The sequence below is a fragment of the Fundulus heteroclitus genome, chromosome 9 (genome assembly GCF_011125445.2).
Source record: "Fundulus heteroclitus isolate FHET01 chromosome 9, MU-UCD_Fhet_4.1, whole genome shotgun sequence".
NCBI lineage: Eukaryota > Metazoa > Chordata > Actinopteri > Cyprinodontiformes > Fundulidae > Fundulus > Fundulus heteroclitus.
Genome location: NC_046369.1, coordinates 34,049,476 through 34,061,488, shown reverse-complemented (window position 1 = coordinate 34,061,488; position 12,013 = coordinate 34,049,476).

The following is a 12,013-nucleotide window of genomic DNA, read 5'->3' as shown; positions in this document are numbered from 1 at the left end:
AACTTCATAGTATATAGCTGGAAATAATTGATGAACTATAAATGGGATCTTCCACTTCCTCTACAAACATTATGTCTGTAACATAATAATTAATTTGTCTGAACTACCATCTAAATACTGAAACAAGTCAGCAAGTAAGGAGTTCAGAGCACCTGTCAAAAATATTCATACTCCCTGAATTTTTCGTCACATTGTAACCAAAAAATGTTGATGAATTTATGAGAATGTAGAGGACAATCCAAGGTTTTGTGAAGAGGGAGCTAAAGAACAAAAGCTTTTCATAAATCTTCTCCCAAGATATTCTGTGCACAGAATGCCTTTGGATTGTGGCAAAGCCACCTTTGACTGATATTACAGCTGCAAATTTTTTGGAGCATGTATCCACCAGTTCTGGACATCTACAAAAAGAATGTCTTATCGTCCCCTTCTCTGCAGAAAAGCTCAAGCTCAGCCAAATGTTCTGTGAGTCTTATCATTAACTCTCAAACTGATTTAGGACTAGACTTTGACTGGGCCATTCTAACACATGGGTATGTTTTGATCTAAATTATTCCATTGTAGCTTGCGTTGTTTGTTTGAGGTCTTAGTTTTTCAGGTAAACCTCATCTCCAGTTTTGAGCCTTTTTACAATCACTAAAAGGATTTTATCTTCATCCATCTTTCCATGAATTCAAGTCTCTGGTAGGGAGGTATAAAGCATCCTCACAGCATAATGCTGCCACCACTGTGTTTCACAATGGTAATAGTGTCTTAAGGAAGAGTTGCACTTTCCATAACAGATATTTGCAAGCATATGTGTATTTTGGTCTCATCGGACCAACGCACTTTGTTTCACATGCTTGTGTTCCCTACATGGCTTGTGGAAACCTTTAAACTGTTCTTCGTTTGGCTTTTCTAAGCAATTTTTTTTGTTTTTTTGTTTTTTGTTATTTTACCAGAAAAAACAACAACTGATTTGTCGAATGCACAGCTAATGATTGTTCTGTTAGCAGGATTCTCTCATTGTCTCGTGGACGCCCATGTCTTGATAGGTTTGCCACACTCCATTTTCTGCTCACAGATTGAACAAAGCTCCAAAACAGTCAAAAGCTTAGGAGACTTTTTTTTTAAGTTAGCCATGCTTTTAACTTCTATACAACTGTGTTCCTCTTCTGTTGTGTTCATTTAGCACTTTGTGCCCTAATGTTCTCAAAAAACAACAACACAAACAGCTGGATTTATAGTTAGATTTCTATTTAGACTTATTATTAGGTGGCTTCTGAAGGCTATCGGTTGCACTGGATTTTATTTAGGGGTGTCAGAGTAAAGGTGACTGAATGCAAACGCACACAACACTTTTCACATTTCTTTCTGTAACAATTATAGAAAACCACATGTTTTTGTCTGTACCAATCTGAGATATACACTATGTGTTAATCTGCTACATGGGGCCAGATGATAATTCAATAACTATACATATATAACAAACTATATATATATATATATATTAGGGCTGGGCAACGATTAAAATATTTAATCGCGATTAATCGCACTGATTAATCGCGATTAATCGCGATTAATCGCATTGTATTTACAAACTCCAAGAATGAATTCAAAAGTAGTGTAAAGAGCACTTTTATTTTAATGTTCTGCTGCCATATGAACAAAAGTGTTGTAACATTTGTAGCACTTATCAGTAACACATATTTAGTGTAAAGCTCAACTTAAACATGTAAAACAAAAAATAGCAATAATAATAAATTAAAGCTTATTGCCACTGACAGGGAATTCTCTTTATGGGGAAAAAATCTACCAAAAACAGGCAATTTCTGAGGTAACAGCAGGGAGCAGCATTACCATTTTATGTTCAATACCAAAGTTTAACTTGGCAGTGGTTCCAACTAACTTGTTTCTGTCATATTCCATGCTGGAAGAACTTTAAACTGAAATGCTTGCTAACTCGATATGCTTGCGTTTATTTGACGTTGACACGCGGTTTTTTTGTTGTTGCTTTCTCGCGCGCATATAGTGAATGGCAGGGGGAAAACAGGCAAAAATACATGGATACTTTGAAACGAGAAGCGACTTCACCGACGGCGTCGATGCAGACCCCCCCCGCTCCGCTCCGCTCCGCACAAAACTTGTTCCGGCCGCCAACTCACCGCCTCGCCTCGCCTAAGCTTGCTCGCGGTACCTGCGGGAAACACCGCCTTCCGCATGTCAGCTGTGTTTTTTTCCGGCCAGCACCTTTCTTCCTCTTTGAATCTGAGGCTGGGCTGACAGCGAGGTTATTGGCGCATTATCGCCACCTACTGTTCTGATTCAAACCCCTACACCGCAGCAACAGACCTTCACAAAATAAAAGCATGTGACCAACATGCGTTAACGCGCGTTAAAGAAAATATCGCCGTTAATAGTCTAATGAGTTAACGCGAAATTAACGCGTTAACTTGCCCAGCCCTAATATATATATATATATATATATATATATATATATATATATATATATATATATATATATATATATATATATATATATATATATATATATATATATATATATATATAAAATCAAAATCTTCAGTTTTGCTAAAAAGTCAGTTAAAAAAAGGGTTACATTTGAATTAAGTGTTTATGTGCATTTTTTTTAATCAAAAAATAGGCCAACGCTGGACTTAAAACATGCTTTGATTTTTTTAATAATTATTGACATTGATTAAGAGGATTTCTATTTTATCTATATGCTTTTTTCTACATCGTCCAGCTCTACTGTCACATAAAATCCCACAAAGGTTTGTGGTTGTTGGCCTAAACTGTAAAAGAATTTGAAAAGGTTATTTGAGTATTTAATGCTTTGCAAAGTAAAGATAATGTATAGGAATAAATAATGAATACACACTGACAACGCAGTGAAATTTCCCCCAGCTCGTTATCATTGCATCATCAAATAGGAGGAGCACCATGGTAGAGATGGATTTTGAGTGAGTCAAGGTGCCGTTTATAATGTGGAAAGCCATAAAAGGGTGTCTGCTTCTCTTGGTCCACCAAATCCTCCAAAGATGCACCCGATTCAGCGAGTACCACCACCTGCTCAAGGGGTTGCAGCTTCTGTCTGTCCAGGGCCCAGTATGAAGACCTGCTGCCCCAAGTTCGGGGACAAATCACCCTCAGGGACACCAACTACATGCACCCTATCTTAGCTGCAGAATACTTTATTATTTCTCATGTCATAATAAAAAATAAAAAGAAGTCGTCTTAGACCTGTCACTAGACTATTTGCTGGTGCAGTGGGTGCTGGGTTACTCCTGGTACATGCGGCAGGCATGTGGCAAAGGTATGCAGGAAGTTCCTGGTGGATGAAGGAGTTAATACTGGCCTCCATGCTCCACTGACCTAGATCCAGTAGAACATCAAGGTTCTGACATGTTTAGGTCTATCTGACATTAGTGTTTTACCTAGACTGTCCAGGAGCTCGCTGATGCCCTAGTCAGGATCTGGGAGAAGATATGTCAGGACACCTTCCACCCTATCTTAGGAAGCATGCCCCGACGTTGTCAGGCATGCATACAAACACGTGGGGGCCATACTAACTACTGAGGACCTTTTGGAGTTGATGCAGTGACATTTCAGCAAATTGGATCAGCCTGCTGTATCAGTTTTTCAGTTTCGCTTTCTCTGTGACTTCAGATGAAGCCCTCTGGGGGTTAATGATATTCATGTTCACTAAATGATGTGGCAACCTTTTGTTTTTGAACACTTTACACGTTTCATATCGGTATAGAGAGCCAGCAGATTTTTTTTTTCAACTGAGATCTGATGTGTTTCAATGTGTTCCTTTATTTGGAGCAGCAAAGTATGGGGTGTAAGCAGGGAAGCATTTTTAAACCTGTTTACTGCAACTAATCAATGCAAACCAGTGACACACTTTAAAAAAAGAATCCTGTAAACACACCTTACTTCACAGTTTACAAATACTTGTGCGTCTGTTATCATATCTTAAATAAACCAACACTGAATGTACTAGAGTGATTTTATGATAAATGTGAAGTGGCTTCTATTCCAGTCTGTACTTGTAGCTCCTGAAGATCACTGCACCAGCATATGTTCAGCTACATAAAGGACTGCTCTGAGACGACTGCTTTCCCTGCCATATTTTACATTTCAGACAGAATATGAGACCCAATCTGTGTTGGCTTGTCAGTCAACCAGCCTCTTGTTTTAGGATGCCCCCATTAGACGGTGGACAGGCGATCAACGGTGGTGGAGCTAAGCGCTGATGACAAGCTGCTGGAAAGGCCGCAGTGGGAGACAGACTGAGAGGAGGTTGCATGGGGACTGGCCTGAGAAGCAGACACATATGCACAAACCCACATTCAGCTCCTCATACACATGCACATCATAGCTGCTTGCAATCTGACGCCCGGGATAAGATTTTATTGCTTCAGTGGATAGCAAAGTGTCTGATCCACACTACCTAGGCTGTGATTAACATGAGATTGTCATTAACTTTAATTATTGTTGAATTTCATGTTTAGAGTGAAGTGAAAAATATTCATCATCCACATCCAACTAATATGGGAAAAGCATACTTTATTCAATTCTAGTTAGTTTTGCTTGAAAATATATATATTTTTTATTAATAGAGCCGCTGTCAAGCTGTTTATGCAATCCCTTGCAACAGTATTCACACCTCATTTAACTTTTGAACATTTTGTCGGGTTTCACCCCACCTACCTCAAGGTTTTTTATTGGGTGATTGAATCTGATAGAGCAAAAAAAAGAAGAGCATGGTTGTGAAGTGGAAGAAAACGGAAACCTGTTTTTAAAATTTTTGTAGAAACTATACTGTAAAGTGTGGTATACCATTGTATTTGCCCCACATTTACATCTATCCATCTTCCACTCAACTCCAAGCCACCACCACAGCATGATGCTGCCAGCACCATGTTTCACCAAGGGAATTGTGTTACCAGGGTGAAGCACACTGTTAGTTTTCCTCCACACATGTTTTACAAGAATGCCAAACAGTTAAATGTTGGTCTCATCTGAACACAGTGTGTGCCACAGTTGGCTTATGGCCAACTGTGGCACACTTCTTATGGCAAACACTTCTTATGGCCTTCTCTCAGTGATTACACTCTTCTTGCCACTCTTCTTAAAACACCAGATTCATGGAGTGCCTGATAAAAAAAATTCTGCATCAGATTCTTCCACCTGAGCAATGGATCTCTTTGCAGCTCTTCCAAAGTTACCATGGACCACCTGGTAACTTTGGTGGTCCATGGTAAAATCTGTGATTTTTTTCACAGTTATAAAGACTCACTATGGAGAGACTAAAGAGCCACGGGATGCAGACCCCGGTCTAGTTGATGGTGTAAGGGATTGCTTACGAGAATGTTGTGAATGAAAGTGTCTAAAACGCATAATGAAATCGGATTCTCCCCAGCAACACCCCCACACACCCAATGCCCTACATGTATGGCGGCATGATGGAGCAGGCAGAGGGAGGTGTCTGGGGATGAGGAGAAAAGGACTGGCGAGCATCATGCTCTCCCAGGAAGCCAGCTCCCCTACTGACTCCAAAAGCATCCCTGTTCTCCAAAAACCCAGCCGGAGAGGGAGGCTCTGCCACACCACCATTGCCCGAGGGGCCAGGGACAGGCGGCAGGGCCCGAGAGCCAACCGCAAACCAGGACCAACACCACCACCTCCCCAACCCGCCCACCCTTTCTGACCACGGTGGGAAATAAAAAGAAACACAGTTAATTTCACGCCAGAAACATGCATACCCCTGTTTCCCGGATAGAACCAGCTCCGGGAGACGTCATGGACTAGGACCAAGATGAGGAGCCGGACACGGAGCCCTCCAAACAACTACCCCCAACCGAGGAAAGAGAATGTAGTCCCACCCTAACACTAACAGTCAAACAACTCCCATACGACAATAGACACCCAGGCAGGGTTCACTCCCCCTACTTCCCCTCCCCCCACTGGCAGAATGCACCCCCTGAAGGGGAGAGCATCTGCCATGAAATGTTAATGTCCATATCCCCCTCCTAGCTCAACAGGCCCCCCAGCACACCAGAGGCCCCAGTAGAGCCAGATACCCGGGCATACACCAGCCCAAACCCCATGCAACATACTCCACAGAACCCAAACCCCCAAGGCCTCGCCGGGACACCCGCCCGAAGATGACAGACCCCAGGAACCCAGAGCCCCAGACCTACCCTACACCCACCCAGCGGTAGCACAGCTACCAAGTCAGTAACCCACGTCCGCCAACGCAGAACCCACTCAGAGCATCGCAAGCAGTTGCCGGAGGCCGCCCTGATGCCCAGCCAGGCCCGCCCAGGTGGAGGCCACAGACCCAGACCCACCAGACACCCCACTCCGGGCACCCCCCAGGCACCCCCTGAATCAGCCTCCATGCCCTACAGGACACACCCCACAGTCCCACACCCCCACTAAGTGATGGAGCCTATAAAAGGAGCCCAGAGAGCTCAATTTTCGGGTGAAGAGAGGGGCGGAGCTCTCCACCGACCACTACCTGGGTCTCGTCCCACCGGGAGGAGACCCAGGGGAAGACCCAGGACACGCTGGAGGGACTATGTTTCTCGGCTGGCCTGGTAATGCCTTGGGATTCCCCCGGAGGAGCTGGCCCAAGTGGCCGGGGAGAGGGACGCCCGGGCCTCCCTACTGAAGCTGCTACCCCCGCGACCCGACCCCGGATCAGTGGAAGACGATGGATGGATGGATGGATGGATGGATGGATGGATGGATGGATGGATGGATGGATGGATGCTTACATCAAAGTTATCCAGCAAGCAAACTGAGGGTGAAGGTGAAATTTTACAACTCAGGCAATTTGACAAGTCCTTACATATCAGGACTAAGAACCTCTGAACAGGTGTATATAACCATAGTGCATGAATATAATTGTCAGGATTATTGCCTGTGCGCTGTCAACAGATATTAAATTGTGCAAAACCCATAATGAATAATCTTTGACCTATATAGTGTACAGTGTCAAGGATTTAGTATTATTTATTGTTTTTTTAGTATATTTGGATGTCTAGTCATTTTGAAAGTTCTTAGAAAGTTCTTAGACATATCTGAGCCCAGATGTTTTGTTCAAAGCTGACTGATAAATCCTCTTCCCATTTCATAATAGGAATAAATATTGAATCATGTAGTTTAGATAGTGTCCTATATAATTTTGACAGTAGTTTTGGGGGGGTTTAAATCCAGGAACTCTAATATATTTATTGGAATTTATAAACCACCTTTAATATGCTTAATACATTTTTTTTTATCTTAGATTTTATTTGTTGATATTCTAAGAATTTATTTTTATTAATACCATATAGTATATTTAGGCCCAGACGTCCCTCTCCCCAGCCACTTGAGCCAGCTCCTCTGGGGGAATCCCAAGGCGTTCCCAAGCCAACCGAGAAACATAGTCCCTCCAGCATGTCCTGGGTCTCCCTCTGGGTCTCCTCCTGGTGGGACGTGCCTGGAACACCTCACCTGGGAGGCGTTTTATATTTGAGCTAATAAACAGCGAATCCGAAATCTTGATATTATTACATGTTTTCTGTTCTGTGTCTAGCCAGGGCTCATCTAAGGGATTATGTTTTATCCATTTTGAGATGTATTGTAGCCTATTTGCTAAGAAGTAGTGATGGAAGTTAGGCAGATCTAGTCCCCCTCAATCCTTAGTCTGCTGTAGCACCTTTAAGCTAATACGAGGGGTGGGGGGGTATCTTTCCAAAGATATTTAGAGATGGAGGAGTCCAGAGATTTAAACCAGTCAAATTATGGTTTATTGGGGATCATTGAGAGTAAGTAATTAATTCTAGGTAAAACCATAATTTTAATTGAAACAACCCTACCCATAAGTGATCTGTCAAGATCCTCTTAAATCTTTTTTTAAAAAAGGGATGTAGTTAAGTTTTGGTAAATCTGGCAATTTCAAATATTTAATACTCCCTGATTGCAGTTGTAAATCTAGGGGGTTCTGTAAAGAACAGTTAACTGGCAGTACTGTAGATTTAGACCAATTTATAGAGTAATCTGAAACTTTAGAGAAAGATTCTAATAATCTAATTACTTGAGAGAGAGAGAGAGAGAGAGAGAGAGAGAGAGAGACAAACAGACAGACAGACAGACAGAGAGGTTTTTTAAAAATTCTAAGCTTAATTATCTATATTCATAAGGCTGCAGCTTGAGCTAAAACAGCTAAAACAGAAAGCAGCATAGTAAGGGAGGAAAGCAGAGTAGAGGTGGTGTGTGTGTGTGTGTGTGTGTGTGTTTGTGTGTGTGTGTGTGTGTGTGTGTGTGTGTGTGTGTGTGTGTGTGTGTGTGTGTGTGTGTGTGTACTTGTATTTCCACCTACGTGGGGATTTTGGCCTAACTGCGTGAATACACGTGGGGACCTGTTGACCCGTGGGGACTACATTTGAGGTCCCCACCGGCACAAGCCTATTTTGAAGCAGAAAATAGTGTATAGATATGCTCCATGCAATTTTTGAGGAAGTCCCCATGAGCTTCATTTCAAGACAAAATTTTGTGTGAGTGTATGGGCATGCGCGCCAGGTGGACACACAGAGGTACTGCAGTCCCCATGAGATCGCTGTTCTGGAAGAGTGCGTCACTACCTGCTCTATCTCTAGTGACCTCTATTGGTCAGAATGTATATTGCAAATTATTGGTCAATTTATGTGACCTCTATTGGTCAGAATGATTACTGCAATTTAATGGTTTAAACTTTAACTTTTAAAGTCTAACTTTTTACTTTTATTTCTTACAGTCTGAATTAATAAAGTATTTTTCATTTAATTTATTTTATTTTAAGTTGAAGTTTACATATATTTTCCCTTTCTGCAAATTATCTTAATTTATGTATTTATTTAGCCACATGTCATTTTCATGATCTGCTTTAGCAATGGCAGCAGGAGTGGGGGCATACAGGGTCTTAACCCCCCGACCCCCATCACGAAACAGCCCTGCCCCTCTTCATGCACTCCCAAGCAGTGGTGATGTTTATGGATTCACAATTTATGGCTTTGGTCTGTTGCTTTTTGGGTCACAGTTTAATCAAACCACAGCATTCATGCCTGCTTAGAGTAAAACAAACTTTGTCATTTTGTATTAACATAGTGCATACAAAACAAAATTACTTTGCACACAGCTTACAACAATGTAATGAGATTGCAATTGAGATAAAATAACATTACAATATAAAGTGTAGCCATGATGAGAATGTACAGTGCAGGAGAAAAACAGTTTTTAAAAAAGCAGAAGAACGTTCCACCATGTTTATAGTGCAAAAATAGCGGTCAAATGTTGGCAGTGTAAGATAATATCGGTGCTAAAATGCAGCAATCGTTCAATTGTGTACTTTTAAGTTTAAATGGATTGTGAAAGTTCAGCAATGTTTGCAGTGCAAAATGATGTGAAATGGCCATAAAGTTCAGTTCTGTGCATGTGTGATGCAGAGTCCAGTTTAGAGTTCAACAGTCTGATGGCAACGGGGAAAAAGCTTTTGCAGAAGCTGGTGGACCTTCAGTGGATGCTGCAAAGCCTCTTCTCAGAGAGCAGCATGGAGAACAGTCCATGGTGGGGGTGTGAGGGGTTACTGTGGATGTTATGCAGCGCTAAGATGAAATGTCCTTCATCAGAATTAGAATCAGAAATACTTTAATTATCCCAGAGGAAAATTAATGGATGGAAGAGGAGCCCTATTGACCTCTGTCCTCACCACTCTCCTCACATACTTCCAGTCAGAAGCGCTGTAGCCTCCACACCACACAGAGAGACAGTTGGTCAGAATGCTCTCTTTGGTGCTTCTGTAGAAGGTCTTGAGGATGGGCGGGGGCAGGTGGGCTCTCCTCATCCTCCGCACGAAGTATAAGTGCTTCTTTGCCCTCTTGACTACTGACATGGTGTTCACAGACCAGGCGAGGTTGTCTGTGATGTGCACACCCAAGAATTTGGTGCTGGTGACCACCTCAACACTCAGCTGTGGAGGTGGCGGGACCGTTTTTTCCTGAAGTCGTCGATGATCTCCTCCGTCTTGACGGAAGTCCAGGAGCAGCATCCACAAATGGTTGTTCTCTTCCAGGTGTGCCAGGTTTAGGTGAAGAGCAGATGACAGTAGTCTTCAGTAAAGGGGTTCCACTGGTATGCAAACTGGAATGGGTCGAATGTTGGGGGGACAATGGAGAAGATGTGTTCTTTTACCAGCCTTTCAAAGCACTTCATCATGATGGGAGTCAGTGCAACAGGCCGGTAGTCATTAAATGAGGTGACTTGAGGTTTCTTTGGCACCGGAATGATGGAGGAAGACTTAAAGCATTCTGGCACTGTTGCTTTGTCCAGCGAGGTGTTAAAAATGTCTGTGAGGACACCAGCCAGCTGACCTGCACATTCCCCGAACACCCGCCCAGGTATGTTGTCGGGGCCTGGGGCCTTCGAGTTGACTCTTCTCAGGGTCTTCAACACATTGGCTGTGTCAAGGCAGAGTGCATCCTCCTCCTGATGGGGAGCAGCTTTCACTGCTGGATTGCTGTTTAGTGCCTCAAATCTCCCAAAGAATCAGCATCAACTCTCATCTGCCTCACTGTAGGTTTTGCTCTGATCAGCAGGAGACTTCCGGCAGCGCCTCTGGAGGTAGCGGCTCCATACAGCTCTGACCAACTTGCGGACATTTTTCATAAAAAATGCCACCAAACTCACTCAAAACTACTCATCAACCCAGCCGATCAGTACTTGACTATCAGCGCCTGCTGGGGTTACGGTCATGTAGTTCTTTTGGACTCGTAACCACAACTACGCTCAATTGTTAACGTGGCTTCCGAGTACTCCGGGAGCAAGTCCCAGAGGCCCGCAACGCAGCAAACTCGCCCAGCAGCTCACGCTGGGGGAGGGCCAAGAGGAAGCGATGCAGCTGACCGAAAAAATGCGGCTGTCGGGGAGGTTTAGCAGCTAAGCTAACGGCTAACCCCTACAGAACACAGCTGCCATCCATCCTGCTCTCCAACGTCTGTTCACTGGAAAACAAAACAGACCATCTACAACTCGAGCTCTCTATAAGAGGGAGTTTAGAGACTGCTGTGCTCTCATCCTGACGGGGAATTGGCTTACATCATCAATCCCGGACAACGCCGTTAGCCTGGAGGGGCTCCTTACTTTCTGCGATAACAGAAACAAACAACTCAGTGTTAAGACCCGAAGAGGCGGGCTCTGTGTTTAATCAAAATCACATAGTGTAAAAATGCTAGAATAGTTACAAGCTTTTGCTCTCCAGACATAGAGCTCCTGACTGTTAGCTGCAGACCCTTTTGCCTGCCCAGAGAGTTCACTGTTGTTACCATCACAGCGGTTTACGTGCCTCCGAGCGCTAATACAAAAGAGGCAATGATTGTTCTCTATCAGACTATGTCTGAGCAGCAATCTGCTGCTCATTGCTGGGGATTTTAACCAAGCCAATATGAAAACTGTTCTCCCTCATTTCTACTAAAAATGCATTTTGCTTCTCGAGAAGAGAACACTCTAGACTTAATTTACACAAATATTAAAGATGCATTTAGAGCAGCCCGCCACCTCAGCTCCTCAGACCACCTGGACCGAAGTGCGCATGCGCGAAAGCAACAGTTACATCGCTCCGTTTTGCTTTTTAACATTCTTTCTTCTATCTATTTTTGATTGCTCTTGTTTTTTGATGGTAACTCTGTGAAGTATTGTCCTCTCTAACGAGGTCATTCTCAGAGAGTTTTCTTGCCTTTTCGTGTTGTTTTTATCATGCCGCGCTTACCGGGATACACTGCCTTTGTTTACTCCGGAGAACAGCTGATTGCTCTAATGCCCGATCGGCGTGGTAGCCAGACCTGCTGAAATACCATCCGAACTCTGGAGAAAAACACGCCGAGGTTGTAGAGGAGGAAAGCAACATCGTGGGATGAAAGGAGGGTCGAGACGGGACGGGCTTATTGAAAGGAGAAGATTTAAGTGGTGTCCCCCCTCGGGGGTGAAG